Source organism: Hipposideros armiger, unplaced genomic scaffold (genome assembly GCF_001890085.2).
Source record: "Hipposideros armiger isolate ML-2016 unplaced genomic scaffold, ASM189008v1 scaffold_368, whole genome shotgun sequence".
NCBI lineage: Eukaryota > Metazoa > Chordata > Mammalia > Chiroptera > Hipposideridae > Hipposideros > Hipposideros armiger.
The window spans coordinates 1,115,542-1,134,137 of NW_017731718.1; positions in this window are offsets into that span (position 1 = coordinate 1,115,542).

The window sequence follows — 18,596 nt, forward strand, 5'->3', positions numbered from 1 at the left end:
ATTATTATTATTATTATTACTATTGTCATCATTCTCACCTAGACTGTGAGCTTCTCAGAGAAAAGCAACCTTTATTAGAAGATAGGACTTGTGACGTATCAGATACGCAATAAACTTGTGCTGCTGACTTTCCATCCTAACTCATCATCCTGAATTTGAGGATTCCATTTCAGCGTGTTTGTTTCAGAGCTACCTTTTTCTCACCAGGTCTCCTAACATCTTTTGTATCCTGAAAGGGAACATTCTTCTCACCCTGTAATTATTGGCCTTTCCACCACCTTCCTCTTTTCCTGTTCCAAAAAAATTATTCAGTCTGCTTACCTTTTCCCCCACAAATCCTGTCATTTCAAAGTTAATTGCTTCTCCTTCCATTACACACCTGCCTTGCTTTATTTTGTCTATTAACTTTGCTTTCTTGTATGTAGATTGTATCTAGTCTGCTTGTCCCCTTCCCCTTATTAATGAACTTCCTAGCCCTGGCATCAGTTGAGAGTTATCCTTCTTCAATCCAGGCTTCTTAAACCAGTCTCCAAATTCTTTGCTGCTTAGGTGATCGCTTTTGGCATCCTCCTTGCTAATTCACCTTTGTTAAGCAACTCTTGTCTCTGAAAACATCCCTTTCTTACAGAATGCAGGAGGCAATTATTCCTCCAAACAATTTTTTTAACTGCTTTTTCTTTTGAGTTGGTTTTATTTTCTCCTCCCTTTGAATGGCTAGTAATAAGTGTCTTTGAGCTAGAATTGCACATTGTCTCTACCTCTGGCAGGTAAAGAAGACCAGCCACACCCTCAGGCACTCTTCCAAAAGGAATCAAATGAAAGCCCACCCAGCTCAATACCCCCGAGTACCTCTGAGCATAGACTGCTTTCTTCAGGATGATTAATTTTGCCTTTTCCAATTTTTATGCTCCACTGGCATTCTTCACCTTCTGTATCTTACTACTGTATAGGTTGATTGTTATTCTCCTTAATTGTACCCTTAACACTGATTCTATCTACTTATTCTGGACCTAGTTTCATGGCTCACTGCAAACTATTCATCTCCCTACACCCCACACACAATCTCTTGGATTTCTTTACACAATTCTTAAACAAGCTCTTTGGGATTTTGTTTGTTCCAAGTGTGTTTTTATGTGGGGACTCCTTTTTGTTTTGTTCTGATTTTAATTCTTACTTGTGCTTCTCTAGGAGTGGTTACTGTGGAGGGTGGCATTTCAAGGGCTCTGTATTTTGTTTGGCTGCATTTCTGCCTTTACTCCTAAGGAATCAGCTCAGCATCAATTACATTCAAATGTGTCACCTTATCCATAGCTGATTCAGTAGAGAGGGAGGGCTAACTGGGTTGAGACTTAAGGAATTTTAGGGTGGAGAGAACCTTAATCTGACCCAATCTCCTGTCCAACATTGATATCTTCCTGATTGCATTTAAGTACTCCAAGTGACAAGAAGCTCACTGCTCTACAGGCTACACCTTCTACTTTTGGACATCCCCATGTTCTACAAAGTACTTCCTAATCATTAAATTAAATCCACCTCACTGTAATTTTCACATGTGTGTACTACTTCTGCCCTCTGAGGTTCAATGCAATACACTGACTCACCATTCTCCATTATGTATTTTAGGTATTTAACAATAGGTGTCCTAAATCTTTGACTACTGCTTTTTTCAAGGCCAATTATCCCAAATTCCTTCAAGCACTGATCAAGGGTGTGGGTCTCCATCTCTCTTGCACTCCTATAGAGTTCTTGCATGCCAAGGTCCCTTCTGACCTGGAATCAAGTGCTACGTTCCCCAAGGATCTGACCAGCTCCCAGCATGGTGCAAGGATGACCATTTTGCTATATTAGTCTAAGATTACATTAGCTTTTGAACATTCTTACTTTATAGTAACTTATGAAGTGTTCCGTTCCTAATTTTGATCTGAATTATTCCTGAGTCAGATGTCCTCTATTTTAGAATAGCGCAGTTAATTTTTGGAACCTAAATGTAAGGCTTTGCACTTAGACTTATTAAACTGCATTTTGTGAATCTTGAGCCCTCTTTTCAACTTTTCCATTTCTTTTTATTTCTTTTTTATTGTTTTAAGTGGCAAAAGAGCAGTTTATTAGAAGAGATAGTACACTCCAAAGAGTTAGGAGCGGGCCCGAGTGCAAAGAAAAGGGGCTGAAGGGCTGCGGCTCAGAGGCTCAAAACGCTGCGGCTCAGAGGCTCAAAGGCCTTCCATTTCGTTTTAAATTCCACTTTAGTACTCAGTATAGTTATTCTGCCTTCACTTTAATTCAGATCTAAGTTTGGTAAGTACTTCTCATATATCATAGTCATATCGTTAGTAAAAACACTGACAGAGCCAGAGCCAAGAATCTAAAGCAGAGATGTCAATTAAACAACTAGCACTCCTTAGGTGCACCCCTATCCAGGAGCTCCAACTCTCTGGAACCCATGATACTGACCACATTTTCAAGTAGTATACAAAGAGACCATCCACGTCACGATTATGAGAACCACTAATATGTATTGTGTCTATTAGAGATAGGTGTCTTTCTAAGGGGTTTATCTCTATTAGTTCATTTAGTCTTTGTAATAACTATGAATTAGGCCACATTATTATTCTCATTTTGCACATAAAGAAACTCAGACACAGAGCAACTGAGATGCTCAGTCCAACACCTGTGGCATGGGGATTTCAACTTACCTCTCAAAGACTCCAGAACCTATATTCCTAACCCCTCATTGTGATTGTCAAATGACATTCCAAACTACAAAGTTATTCACGGGCCTCCTGATCGACCAACCTGGTGCTTTCAAAAATAAGAAATGTATTTTCCAGTTTAATGTGAATTCCAAGTGAAAGTACATTTTACTGATCACAACTTTTTTCTAAGTCCTCACAAACCGTGTCTTCAAAAATCTAGAGCTATCATTTTTGTCAGGAGTAGAAACCAAGTTCACACCTCTAGAACCCCAGGACTCATGTTTGTTCTATCTCCATATGTTCCACATGAGATGTGCAGTCCAGCTATCCTCACAGCTTATTGGCCATGACTCAGAGACTATATTTCCTGGGCTATCCTCAGAAATAATAGACTATTTTAAATATTTAGCCTATCACTCTTCTAATGAGTCCAGCTTCTCAAGCAGCTGTGATCACAGTTCTCTCATCACTGTGACCCTCAGCTGAAGAATAGCTCCCTGGTTTTTAAAAAAGGGTTTTTTGTTGGGCTTGGGGTTTTTTTTTTGAGAAAAAAAATAGAAGTGGAGTATTCCTAGTCTCCTATTTTCATCTAAAAACTGTACAGCATTTTTTTCTCATAGTGGGATTTTCCCTACATCCCTGGGAATTATAGTGAAGAACACCAGTGTAGCAGGGTACCAACCTTCCTGCTCAAAATACAGTTCAAGGGAATATTTTATCAGGGTACATCACATGCTAGGATGTTTCAGGGAGAGAATACAGTTCTACCCAAATACCTGTTTTCACAATCCCTGTAAAGAGAAAATACTGCTGTGTGTAGCCCAACTACACTGAGACAGTTCACACCAAACAGGCTGACGTTAGTGGGCGTGGCCAAGGCAATCAGAACTGATGGACAGTGATACAGAGCCCGAGGGAGTCAGAGAAGTTAAGGGTTCACAGTCACTGGCAGAGCAAAGAATGGGAACGAAAGAAAGACGGGAATATGAGAAGATAAGAGCCAAAGAAAAGAGAAGAAGAAATGGGGAGAAAGTGATCTCTGTAAGCTGGGGTAATTAGCATGGGTCATGGGTATCTTTTAACGTCAGCTAACTTACCTTTCCAGCTTCAACTCCTAACATTTTCCTCCCATGACCCCATTGCGCACCATACCCAAATGTTGCCCCTAGCTGAGCATCCTGGGCAGCACACTATGACACAATGACCCCTTGCCTTTGCTCACAATTTAAAAAGATTAAGCAAGTAGAGTGCTTGGTGCTGTGCCTAGAATATAAGTTGTATGGCCTTTATTATCAGTTTTCTCTGTGGTTCAGTGATATTCAACAGAAGGAAAAACTCACTTTTTAGATACAGACCAGCTTTAAGGGCCTTGCAGAAAATGGCTGTGAAAATTCAAGATTGACCTTGGAATGACCTTGAACAGTGGTATGAGTACATAGACAAAGCTGAATCAGACAGCCTGGCTAAAGCTCCTTGACATTAATTTCATGTTTAATATGTATATTCCAAAAATATATGTCTATGAGCCATTGTCTCTAAACATAAATTATTTTTTAAACAAAACACACATTTGATTCAGAATGTAGTGCTCATAGTAGATGCAAGAACCCCTTCAATTGCCATACTCCCCCACCCCAATGTATTTCCACAGAAAGTTTACAAAACTGTATTTTTTCAAAGCAAACTCTTTTTAAAAAAGAACTGGATTGGCAGGAATCTAGCACTACAAATTGTGCACTGGGCTTGACCTCATAAATAGCCATCAATGAGAGAATGTGTAGCTCACGATTTAGAAAAAAAGCATTGAGAAGAGCGTTGTTCACATACAGCTACTAAAACAACAGAAGTCGTTTTTGTCTCTAGATGTTTCAGGACAAGTTGAATCTAAAAGAAATAAAGAGGGGGAATGTTTTTCCTGGCTACTTGTCTTGCAGCTCTCAGCATCCTGGCTTGGTGGGGGCAGGATCACGTGACAATCTTTTTGAGATGGAGAACATAGGAATAGCCCTTTCTCAGATTGTGCTTGCAATCAATCTATAAATTCCAGCCAAGCCAGATTTCATTCTTTCTCTCCAAAACTGTTGCCAGGCATTAACACCAAAAGAATTATACTGCATAGACTTTTTAAAGAAATCAATTGCAAACCTTTTTCATTAGCCAAACAAGTTCAACTACTAGAAATATTTTGTGTGAAACATATATAAAGACCCACAGTTGTTTTGCATGGTGTTTACAGGTCAAGGTTCTTTATGCACCAAGGTAGAATATGATGAATGAAACACAAGTTTTCACAATACGCCGCATTTTTTCTCATGCTTCCTCTGTGAAGGATGGTGAATGCTAAAGACCAGCCGATAGGGGACTCGCAGCCAAAACAGAATTCAGAGCCATTCTCACTGACAACATTGTAGAGTTACTGAGGGAACAGCAAGATGAAGCTTTCAGCTTTTTTCAGTGTCTAGGAGAAAATATTTAGAAGTGGACTGTGCTTGTGGAAAGTTTTGTTAGCTTCAAAATTAAGAAACAGTCATGATGCAAGTAGGCTGAAGGAAAGAAATTGCATCTGAGACCCCTAAAGGGAGAGGGTGAAGCTGAATTCTCAAATTCACTAGTCAGACAGTGAAACTGCTTTAGAGACACAGGTCTGTGAAGAATTGTGTTATGTACAAGATTATCCCACATTGTTTAGCAAGTTCCTATCAGCTACAGGTGCCTGGAAAATTTGACCAAGCTAATAAAAATGACTGGCTGTCACAGGTTCCCATCTGTGGGAATTCCAGGTCATGTGGCATATTGGACCAATATCCGTAGAAAATTTCCTACTAAATCTCCTGCAGGAAACCCCTCCATGTCTAAATAGAAGTAAAAACAGAGTCAGAGGGATATGTGGCACCCTTGATAGGGAACAAAGAACCCATACCTTCGAGGTCGTCCCTTCCATTTGGTAAGGAGTTTGTATACAAAAATATACTACCCAAACTTTTCCTGAGAGTCTCAAGAAAAGTTAGCAAGCATCTAAAACTGAACATGTCTAAAGCTAACTTAATCACCTCTCCTGCCTGTCTTGCTCCTCTTCTTATGTCTTCTGCCTCAGTAGAGATCCATTCAGTTTATCCAAGCTAGAAATCTCTTTCTTCCTAGACTCATCATATCCACTTCTCACCAAGTCCTACTGATTCTACATCTCAAACGTCTCTTGCAGTTATTCATACCTTTTCTTTCTGTTGCCACTACCCTAGTTTAAATCAAAATTCTCTTCAGTTCAGACCACGGAAATGGTATGTCAGTTGGTCTCCCTGTCTCTTGTCATGACTCGTCTCCACGTCTACCCTCAATTCATATTTCCTTCCTGTAGCCAGCATGATTCTGAGAAAATGTAACCAACCATTCAAAAGAACTCCTTACCACTAGTAGACACTGGTCTGGAAACTCCAGAAGCCAAAAATTAAATATTGATGCTAAATGATAAGTTGTTCAATTATAATTCCAATTAAAATAACAACCTCACTAGGTCTCTTATGCAAAAGGGAAGGTACTGACTGGAAAAGTGAGTCATCCTTGCAGTTGGAATAGAACTGGCTATCTGCAAAAGTTCAGAGGACTCAAAGAATCCTCCAATCCATATTTAAATGCTTCCTATTTAATAATTTTCTTTAACACCATCCCTCATTACTGCCGATTGGGTGACCAGCACTGGAATGTGGTCCCAAGGATATAGTGCAACACCCGAGTAAGGAAGAAAGAGTTATTCCCAGGGAGAATGACAAAGGTTCTCTAATTTATATTATTTAAAAATGGTGAGGGGTGAGGGAGAGTATGTCATATATTTTGAAGATGTTGAACCAAAGAGAACAGAACATAATTTTAGATTGGGTGGCAACCACCAGCGACAGGGCTTCAATGGTCATGTGTCTGCACTCTGTGCTTGCCTAAGCAGATGACTACAGCTATAAACTAGTTGCTGGGCCAGCTAACTCAAACTGAGATCAAATGCAAGCTCATACTACGTGACATCAAAGGGCCAGGAAATCCTCATTTTATGTGGAGGAAAGACTTAAAGGACTTTGGGGACAGTAAACTAAATTGGAATATTCAACCCACTTTTTTACCAATCCTTCAACAGGGCCCAAAAGACCACCTTCTCCTTTACCACAGGGGAAAAATGGGGGAGGGCAACAATTCAGTCTTTAAAGTGTACTTAATAACTGGGTTTAGTAGGCTGGGACTATTGACTGTAGAGGTTTCAACTGAAATAGACTAGGGAGGAAGTAGAAAGAAACGTGGGTATAATCATAACAATTCGCAGAGTGCCTAAATTGGAAATCAGATCTCAGGAAATGATCTGACCTGCAGGGATACAGGTATTAAATTGATGACCTTATATGAGAGGCAGAACCTCCAGCTGTGGCAGAGGCCTGACCGAGCACCCCACTAAAGAGTCATGGCATGTATCTCCCCAGGCATGAGACTCAAGTCTATCCTGAGGACCAGAGCAGCATGATGAAAAAAACGACTGGGGAGCTATGAGGAATAGCCCTCTTTTACCACCGTACAGTTATATTGTGACTCTTGTTCCTGTCCTTCACTCAGGTGAAGAGGAAATCCTGAACTTGTGATTTCTTTTGGATGCTGCCTCTGAAGTAACATCAGTCCTGGGGTCTCAGAATGAAACTCATCATGAGTCTCCTTTTGGACACGTATTAATGCTCTGATTTCCTTTGTCCTTGCAATGGGTATAATGAGACTCAAACACATTCCATGATCCCCCAGTTTCTCAATGTTCAGATGTAATGGACATCCTTAATAACTGCCAGAATCCCCACACTGGCCTTTAGCCCTTGAAGTAATGCCTTAGTGGAATTCACCAGTTCGACTCCTCCTTCCCCACGAATGAATGAAGCAACACCACCTCCTGAGGGAATCTGAAAAGTCTAGTGCAATTAGAAGGCCTCTAAATGAACAAGCATGTTGCTTTTTTATCAGATTATAAGTGACATGCCAGTTTGGCCTGGCTTAGAGGTGATATAGGCAGGCACTAGGTGTGAGCTGGAAGTCTTTTTCAGGGGTAACCCTGAAATACTGTGGAGTACATAATAATCTTAAGTGGACATTTTAGTCTCCATTTTACCTAGAAGAACAGGTTCAAGGGAATGAACTCCTTTGATTCCCAGGAAGTGGCTGGTTCCATGGTCAAGAACTTGGAAAGAAGAGTATTGGGTTGGTGATAAAAAACTATGAGAAAGGGGTACGTGCATGGACTTTTCAGAATGGGTCCAGGCCTGAAAATATGGTAAGTCAAGGCAAGTTTTTCCAGGACACCCTTCCTGCAGGAGAAGGTCTGGCTAATATAGAATAACCAGGTATTAACGTACTTCCTTTGTCCTTAGATGTAGTGAGACTCAGATACCTCCTGTGGTCATTTCCCCAGCTTCTCAGTGTGGACAAGGCAGTCCACTTGGTGGATAGTAATCATTATCCTTCCCCCATAAGCCCAGTGCCCTCTCAATGGAGTCATGAGGAAGGAGGCCATAGTGGGCTCTACCACACATATATTTCATCACCAAGGCTGCCTAGATTACTTCTACAGCCAAGTATCCAATTGGATACCAGTAAAGTGATTGAGATCGCCTGCCATAGTTCAAGGAAACCAGCCAGAAATCAACCAGTGGCAGGTCCGTTTCTCTGAACCCCTAAATTGCAACAATTTATCCTTGTTGAAATAGAGACTAGTTTTCTATGTTACGTTATTGGAAGACATTTTCTTTCTCTGCTCCTTCTGCTTACTCCCATCCTACTGTATATAGAGAATGTAATCAGAGGCTAAACTGAACTGTTTTTCTGTGTGATAAAAAAATATATAGTCCCATGATAGAAACTGAAGCAGAATGAAATATGACCTTTCCCTCAGTGAACCTCTGATGATTCCAGGAAGATAAAACTAACATCAGATAAAAGAACATCACAATAAAAACATACAAGGGTGCAGGAAGGTCTCTGGTGAAAGAATTCCTTCCAAAAGAAGAGCTTACTGAGGATCTGAGAATTCTAGAAAGGAACGATAGGTAAGTGCAACACCTGAGCTTGATGGAGCTGGACACAATGGACAGAATGAAGCTGGAGAACATGCCATGATGGGTGAAGTGGCAAGAAGATATTTTCAAGAAGAAGTGAGGAGAATGCACCAGTGACTGTACAAAGAACCAAACTTTGGGTTGTTGATTTTCTTGTGATTTTCTATCTGAAGACTCAACTCTAAGACCCAGAATGCCCTTATCCTTTCTTTGTGCAGGAAGTTTGCTTGCAAAATCATCATGTTTTCTGAAACATCCTTTTAATATACTTTAAAATGCATTCTTTTCTTTTCTGCATTTTAATACCATATAATCTATTCTAAGTCCTCTAGATTCCTAAGAAAAATGTCTTGTCACTCTCAGCTGCTAATACTCTTTCATGAAGAGGAGGTTTTATTCAAACCTGATAAAAATGCAAGAGAACAAACAAGAATGTTCTGCTTTCATTGCATTTCTTTTCATCCATAGTCTTTAAAGCACTTTGAAAATATTAATTATATCTCTAAATAGCTGTAATATAATATGACTCTGCCATCATCTTTTCTTTTTAACCAGTGAGAATAAAGTATAGAGCAATATAACTATTGATTGAAGTAAATGAGATTCCAGGATCCAGGCTAAGTGCCAGTATGTCGCCCTGCAAACCAGGACGTGCAAAGGAAAAAGAACTAGGGATACAGGTCTTGTCGATTATAAGAAGCAGATCCTATTATCCTTCTTAGAACATAAACGAGTCATTGAATACTTAATAGTTTTATCATCTGTGAAATAGGCACAATAGCTTTGAATGACTGTGGGATGTGTGAACATCCCTTAGACACCTTGAGAGAGAGCAGAAAGGAAACGTTTCTATTTTCCCAAATTATTTTTCTTTTGCTGATAAGCACTTTCACCAACAAGGCAAATTTTGGCAAGATACATTTTTCCCAAATAAAAAGGAAATGAGTTGCGTTTGCCTGAACTAGAAATACAAATTGTCTCTTTTGTCGCTACTTCTATAATTTTAAGTCAGCTCACACCCTCTAATTTCCTGGAGTATTGATAGGGGATTTAAAGCCCCTCCTCCTCTATGGAAAGACTTCCTGAACGTTTTAGTACAGCTTTGTTTACTGAGCTTTCTTGAATTTCCAGAACAGCGTTTCACAGTTGGCACTAGGAGGCAGGGTAGATAGACTTGAAGCTATAGCAGCATTTCCTTCCAGCAATCACAGTGTTAAATTATGAGCAAACAAGGTCATTTGAAAATAAAGAGCTCTGCAAAGTGACCACCTAATTAAGGACATTCAAATCCCGTGATGCCTTGGCTAATTCACCTGCGCCCTTTTTTGACCTAAAATAAGCCATCTAATCCAAAACATGATATTTTTTTTTCCCTAGGCCAATGAAGCCACAATTTGTCACTCAGGTCATTTAGCGCCACATCTTGCTATAAGTCTCCCTAATGTAGTGCAAAGTCATGGGTATGACATTTAGGGTTTCTGGGTAGCCAATTATAATGAGGAATAAATAATTTTTCCTGTTCAGCTAATACCTGTTGGTGTAGAAAGGTAATCCAAATGTCACTCTTCCATTTCTTTATTGTGGAAAAAGAATAATGGGCAACATCTGCTTTGAATATATTCCTGGGAGGAAAGGCTCAAGGTTTGTCTTGTAATTACAGAGTGATCTGTGAGAGCTGAGAGAGCACTCCGAGGCTTAGGCCTCTCCAATAGTCAGTGTCACCAGGAAAAAAAACACCTGGGAACCTCTGGGAATTAAATGTCGTGCCATCATTACTGCAGACATGGGTACGCACTTCTACTCCATAACACAAAAAAGCATCCAGAACAGGAAACAACACACAACAAAAGTGTGTATTGCCACTCTTCAATAAATGGTGACACTAAGAGGAGCTTTCAAGGAGAGGCTCAGTCCATTCCAGCTTTAGCTTTCTCCCCAGAGCTGGTGAGAGTCCAGGTGGGATGGTCATAAATGGACAAATTTACAATCTAGCCTCTAAAAAGTACCTCAAATTACCACAGCTCATCCAAGTTACTTTTGTGCTGTGCTCATCACCTGTGATGCCAGGGGGCATGGGGTCAGAGTCTTATATCCCCCACCTCCACCACCACCTGCACAAGCCAGCTTGCTTCTGGGGGGATCAGCCTTGTGCCATTTATCAGAAGACTGAAGGCTTATTTTGATTTCTTGGCTTCTTGCTTTGCTGAGATGTCTGGATATTTATTTTTCCTTCTTTGGGGAATATATGCCCAGACTTCTCTAGATTCAGAAACAGAAAAATAAACTCAGCTAGAAAATGAAGGAACATAACGTGACATTCTCTGGGCCCTTGACATCTGCTTTTTCCTGTGTTTTTAATTTGGTCATTCCTCTGTACAAATTTGTGATGGACCAATGTTTAAAGTAAACAAACAAAAATAGGCCCTTCTTTTAAATACTAAGGCAACTACTGTAATGCCTAGCTCTCTTTAGGAAAAATATATATTACATATGCAAGGAATATGAAGCCAGGAATTCATGCTTGTATTAAAAACAGAGAAGCAATCAGTTGTTTAAGCTGAGAGGCAACTATCAAGGAAAAAAAATGAAAAGAGCTTTGTTTTCTCATCTTTACTTTGGATTCCACTATTAATTGAGAAACTGTATTAGTGAGGGTTATCTAGATTAGGTCACAATAAAAACATTAAAAAAGTAAACTCTAAATCTCAATGGCTTAGAACAGTAAGTTGACTTATTTGTCTTTTGTGGTGTGTATGTATGCATGTAAGTATATATGTATGTATGTATGTATGTATGTATTTCATCACACTTGTGGTTCAGGCGGCTGTCCTGGATGGCTCACCAGGACACCAGTCTAGCTGTCTTCCCCTTCCTCTAAGGAAGGCTCTACGACACTTGCATCAGCAGGGTGGTGTAGGCACAGGCCTCAGTGCCGCTGGTTCCACACTGAACTTTTTCTTGGGACATGATGGTCAAATGAAAAACTTTCCTTTTAAGGCCATCAATTGAAAGTCTTTCATGAAAAGTTAATTTCAAAAGTCAATGGGGAAGGGGTGGCAGAGGGGGTTACTAATTACCTCATAAAAATACTGTTTATTCTCTGAATATCTGTGAATTTATCATGAGCTCTCTTATTTGTATATGGTCAGTGCAAACCTCTAATTACTCCTTTGGCTTATATTTTTCTTTGATCATATTATTTTATTTTTTTCTGACAGAGTGTTTATATGTGTCTCTGTGTGTGTGTGTGTGTGTGTGTGTGTCTGTGTGTGTGTACACACACATATATATGTATATATATGTTTATGTATGTATATTATATATTCATTGGTGTATTCCATTATATGCTATACATATATAAATATATAATATATTTATTGGTGTATTCCAGGATATATACAATGTTTTATGTAATTACACATATTTACATATAAACATGTAAATGTCTAACATGAGGAAAATATAGCATTTCTCTATCCAACCTTCCCAAAGTTTCTCTTAACATTTATTTAATCTCTATTTTTACGACTCTAATTAACAAACAAACAAACAAAATCACACTTTACCTAAAGAGCCTCAAATCCCATGGCATCTTTACATAGGTAAATGTAAAATTTTCTTCTGAAAAAAACAAAAAACAAAAAACTATCTGATAAAGAAAAAATGAGCAGCATGGGGGGAAAATGAAAATATGATGCCGTTGCAGCCCCTTCTTGATTTGGGCTGCATATCTTTAGAGAAGTCCATGTAGAATGTCAAAACTCCATTTCAGAGATGTCTTTTACATTTTGAAATTCTGTGCTTGGCTGTTCCGGGAAGGGTTTGTGGAGAAGCATATGGACTTTTTCTATTTGCCATTGTCTGAGCACTACACTAGCTCCTTTAAAGTTAATCCACAGATGTTCCTGGTTTTTTTTTGTGGATTTTTTTTTGATTGTTTTGTTTTGTTTTTTTCTCCTCATGGATGGCAACATGCTATAATGCACAGAATATGAACTCTGGAGTAAGGCAGACCAGAGTTCAAAACTCTGCCCTACCTCTAAGATATTGGGTTACTCAATCATAGATTGTTTCTTCACCCACAAAATAGGAGTAGCTACAGTGATTGAAAGGCACATTCATGGATTTTATAAATCTCAAGCTGAAGTCTTATTATTTAACTTTGAGAACATCCTCATATACTCTCTGGAGCTCAAGCCCAGGTATTTCTTCACCAGCTGAGGCTGTGCTCTCTCCACACCTATCTGAGGAATGAATTTTCAGGAGCCTAGCTGTGGCGATCATAGGCACCTTGGAATCAATCACATGATGTTGGGCACATTGAAGGAAACTTATTCGAGAGATACTTGGAACAATAAAGGAGGACCCCAGACTGACATGTTTTACCCTATGTTTATTTCCTTTTAATTAGCAACCAACTTCCTTACAAAGAGGAAGATGTATGACTGACTCCCAGGTGGAGATGGAATCATCCCATCTACCCAGATCTTAGCCTATTCCAACCTAACCTGGCCCTACACTATTAATACTGACATCTTTACACCTAAGTAGGATCCATCCTGAAAGAAGAAGACCCCAACATGAGTGTAAATGTAACTTCTGTGCCTAAACCCACTTGTCTAGAAAGCCTCCAGAATGAGGTGGGATATCCTACCACAGAATGATATTCAAGGCTGCAATGGGTACCCAGAGGAACCTTGAATAAATGCAGGATGGCTCACTCCTCCATTTGTAGGACAGCTGAGCATAAAAGTGAATGGCCACAGGTCCTTTGGAGGGGAAAGGCTAAAGTAAAATTAGGACGTACAATTGCCTGTTGTTACAATGTCCTTTTCACTGGGACTCCGCCTCTCCTCTGAGTCAGTGATTCTGAGAATGAGAAGTGGTGCAAGTCTGAAAAATTAAGAAATCTTGACTTTATTAGGGGTAACTGCTCTCAGCCTCCTGGTGTCCCATACATTTTTTTTATATATGTATTGCATGAATTGAGTAATACCCTTGTTGGCTGCTCATCTTCCCTGCACTAGGAAAGCACAATGTTCTTTTAATCATTTCCATAGCTCTCTGCCTTTGGGTGCCACTATGACCTTGATGCTCATTTTGAAAATTGTAGTCACTTTACTGCTGACCGTTAAGTACAACCACTTGGTTTTATTATATTGGGATTTTTTTTACCCCCATTGCTCTCAAAAAGTCCTGTTCTATAACAGCATCTCCAACCATCAGCTTTGGCTTATAGAATACAGTCATTCCTGACTGTTTCAACAATACTGGTATACCTCTTTCTAGTGTCCTCTGGACTCTTCCATGGACTATAATGAGCTGGTGTGTTTTCTGGTCTTATACAGTATATCTACTCTTGCAGGCCCACTTCTCAACCACCGCCTGCAATGGCAGTTCTGGCATTTCTACTTCACTCAGTGTATGCCACTGCTTTTTTTAAGGCTTTCAAGAGCCATTCTTCTAATGATTTAGCACTATCTCTCAGAGACTTTGCTACGTGTTTAACCCATATGATGAAAGAGCACGCCTATATCAATACATTCTCCCTTATCCACCTTTATGTCCCTCTCTCCTTGATCCAAGTCCCTCAGAACCCAGGCTCACTTAGATTTTGATTAGCAGGCCCCGTTCGTTCACAGTTATTATTCCAGGATGTGTTGGAGGTTGTGTGCTCTCTTGAAGAGTAGAAGCCTCTGCATTTTCTTCAAGCATTGAGAGGAGTGTTAGCCTTTAACAGAGAGGAGTGAACCAGTTCCTTAGTGCCAGAATGCTCTGGGAAATCTTGGAATTCAAGGTTCTTTGAGAATACCAACCCAGATTTCCTTATCCCAGGTATAGGGCTTTCTTTCTTCCCATCCAGAGCACTGACTTTGGCATAGAAGACTTGGCCCAGGTGAGAATTCAACTTCTATAGAGCTATACTCCTCTTCTAATTAAGCCCTGGATCTGATCCTTAGCTTATTTTATTATTTTTTTAACCTTCAGTTACAAAAGATGAGAGTCTCTTTATAAGCTGCCAAGGAGGCCGTCTGGCTTTTAGGCTTCACCTTAAATATGTGGTTAATCACCCTTAACTGTTCATTGTCTTTCTTCAATGCATCAATAGCAACTGGCAAGAGAAACCTGATTCTATAATCTTTATAATTACTTCTTTCCCTCAAACCCCGCATATGTGTGAGATAGAACACACACCAGTTAATTGTGTATCCCTTCCCCTGGTGCCTTATCCCAATTTACAACAAGGGAAAGTTTTAAAAATTATACTACAACTACATCAGTGTGTTTCAGTGCTCCAAATACCACCGATGATACAGTCCTCATTGCCAGGCAGGCACCCAGCAATGAATCCATCTCCAAAATCTCAATTCAAAATTTGCTCCTAAGATTAAGTCTTGGTTTCCTGGGAAGTAGACACTGATGCAGAGACTTCATGCAGGGGGGTTATTGGAAGAGCCCTTGGGAACAACACCTGTAAAGGAGTGAGGGAGGTAGTTTTGGGGAGACAGGGAAGTTGAACTGGGATTGTTTCAGTAGGGGCCTCAATCAATTCTGCAAGCTGCTTCAGAGCTGGGCATTTCAAAAACAATTCTCCTTAGTTGGAACCTTCATTACTGGATAATAATGGATAGAACAACTGGGCAGATCAACAAGAAAATAGTAGGCTTGAATATACTACAAAACAATTACAACTAACAGACATCTTTTTGAGCTATAAACCATCTATAGAACTTCTCTTCACGTGCCCATGGAATATTCTCCAGGATAAACCATATGATAGCCATAAAACAAGCCTCAAGAAATTTAAAAGGATATAAATAATACAAAGTATGCTCTTCGATCACAGTGAAGTTAGAAATCAATAACAGAAAGTTAAGAAAACACAAATATGCAGAAATCAAAATTCTAAATAAACAATGTGTTGAAGAACTCAAAAGAAAAATTAGAAAATTCTTTGAAATGAATTAAAATGAAGACACAACATACTAAAAACTTATGGGATTCTGCTAATGCAGTGCTTAGAAAAAAATTTATACCCTAAATGCTTAGGTTAAAAAAAAGAAAACTCAAATCAGTAACCTAGACTTCCATTTTAAGACACTAGAAAAAGGAAAGCAAACTAAACTTAAAGCAAGTAGAAAGAAGGAAACCATAGAGACTGTAGTGGAAATTAATGAAACAGATAGAAAAATACAATAGAAAAAAAATCACTGAATCAAAAACTGGATCTTTGAGAAGGTCAATAAAATTGACAAATTTTTAGCTAAATTGATCAATATAAAAAGAATGCACTCAAATCACTAGAATCAGAAATGAAAAAAGATGTTTGTAGTAGTCTTACAGAAATGAAAAGGCTTAAAGAGGAATACTATGAACAATTGTATACCAATAAAGTAGAAAAATTTTGATGAAATAGACCAATTTCTAGAAAGACACAAGCTACCAAAACTGACTCAATAAGAAATAGACAATCTGAATAGATCTACAGAAAGCAGAGAGTGAATTAGTAATCAGAAAATAACCCACAAAGAAAAGCCCAGGCACAGATGTCTTCACTGGTTAATTTTACCATATAGTCAAAGAAGGATTAGTATCAATTATTCAGAAATTCTCCCTCCCCCCAGAAAAACAGAAGCGAACACTTTCTGACTCATTTTATGAGGTCACTATTACCCTGATAGCGAAACCAAAGATATTGCAGACACATATGTTTTATGACTATGGACACAGAAATCCTCATCAAAATATTATAAAAGCAAGCCAAATCCAGCAACATGAAAGAAAATTTATCCACCACAATCAGGTGGAATTTATACCAGGAATGAAAGATTGGTTTAACATCTAAAAATCAGTTAGTGTAGGGCCGGCCGAGTGGCTCAGTTGGTTAAGAGCTCGCTCAAAAGTTTGAGCTCTGAGCAACAGCGGTTCGAGTCCAGCCCGAGCTGAGCAGCCGCTGAGCTGCCAACAGGTAGCAGGATAGCTCAGCTAAAAACAAAACAAAACAAAAAAAAACAAATAAAAATCAGTTAGTGTAATACATCATATTAATAGAATGAAAAATAAAAACTACATAATTATTCCAATAAATTTAAAAAAAGGCATTTCCCAAACCCCAACACCCTTTCAAGATAGAGACATCCAACAAACTAGAAATAGAATGGAACTGCCTCAACCTGATAAAGGGTATGTATGAAAAACGCAAGGTTAACGTCATGCTTAATGGTGAACGACTAGTTGCTTTCCCCTCAGGTCATGAAGAAAACAAGGATGTCTACTCTTGTCATTTTTATTCAGATTTAGACTTGTGGTTCTAGCCAAGGCAATTTGGCAAGAAAAATAAATAAAAATATCCAGGTTGGCAGGAAGAAGAAAAACTATCTCTATTTGCAGATGACATGATCTTGTACATAGAAAGTTCTAAAGAATCACTAAAAAAAGTAGGAGAACTAACAAACGAGTTCAGTAAGTTTGTAGGATACAACTGTATTTCTATACACTAGCAATGAACAATCCGAAAATGAAATTTAAAAAACAATTCCATTTACGATAACATCAAAAATAATAAAATGCCTACGAATAAATTTAACAAAAGAATTTCAAAATTTATACTGTAAAAACTAAAAAACATTGTTGAAAGAAATCTATAAAGATTTAAATAAATGGGAAAACACCCCATATTTATGGACAGGAAGATATAGTATAGTTAGGATGGAAATACTGCCAAAATTTGTCTGCAGATTCTATGTAATCTCTCTCAGAATCCCAGCTCAAATTTTTGTGGAAGTTGAAAAGCTGATTCTAAAATTTGTGTGTAATTGCAAGGGACCCAGAATAGCCAAAGCAGTTTTGAAACACAAGGACAATGTTAGAGGACACACACTTATTGCTATCAAAAGTTACTACAGAACAACAGTCATCGAAACGGTGTGATACTGGCTCAAGTACAGACAGACACAGATCAACGGAACAGAATTGAGAGTCCAGAAAAAAAGCCATGTGCTTATGGTCAACTGAATGGTGCCAAGACCAGGTAAGGAATGGAGAAAAAAATATATACGAAATAAGTCAGGCAAAGCCTGACAATAGGAAACAATAGGATATTTCACAGCTGTGACTAGCTCTGGGCTCAGCTTCATTGGTTTGGAATTCCAACAGGACAGTTTGAGATGACACAGATGTCCCAACTGTTGCCTCGAGTTGGGACACCCTTCCTATGAGGCCAGCGCTCATGCCTTATCACTAGCCAGAAATATTAGTTATTTTGGTTTTGTAGCGGTAAAGGGTAAACACTTCCCATCTGGCTTTCTGGATTATGAAAAAAACCAATTCTCTCCTCTTTGGCATCAGTACATGTGAAGTACAGACACACAAAGAAAGGAGTACAAGGCATAGGTTTTCTTCCTAAGGTAAAAGAACCAGGCTCATTATTTCCCCGGTAAAGCTAACTAAGTCCTGATCGACAATGAGAAAACATTCCCCCTTTCAGTACTGTGGCCTCGGCTCCATTTTGACCCCAGGAAAACTCTCTTTCTTGAAACAGAGGGCAGAACAGCCACTTCTGCAGTCTTGCAGAAAAGTCGCTTGATTTAATAATTAAAAAAAAGAAAATTGACCTTTCTTCTGCTGTGAACCATGGTTGTTTTAAACACATGATATTTAGGAAATAAGATAGAAAGGAGAGTCAAATCATGCAGAGAGGCAGAAAGTGATTTTTACTTAAAACTCTCAGAACTCATATCACTTTCCCTAGAAGAGTTTAATTCCAAGTGCCACTTATTTTTCAAGGTAGAAAATAACAGCGGCCTGTCTGAGGAGAAAAAGAGAACAAATT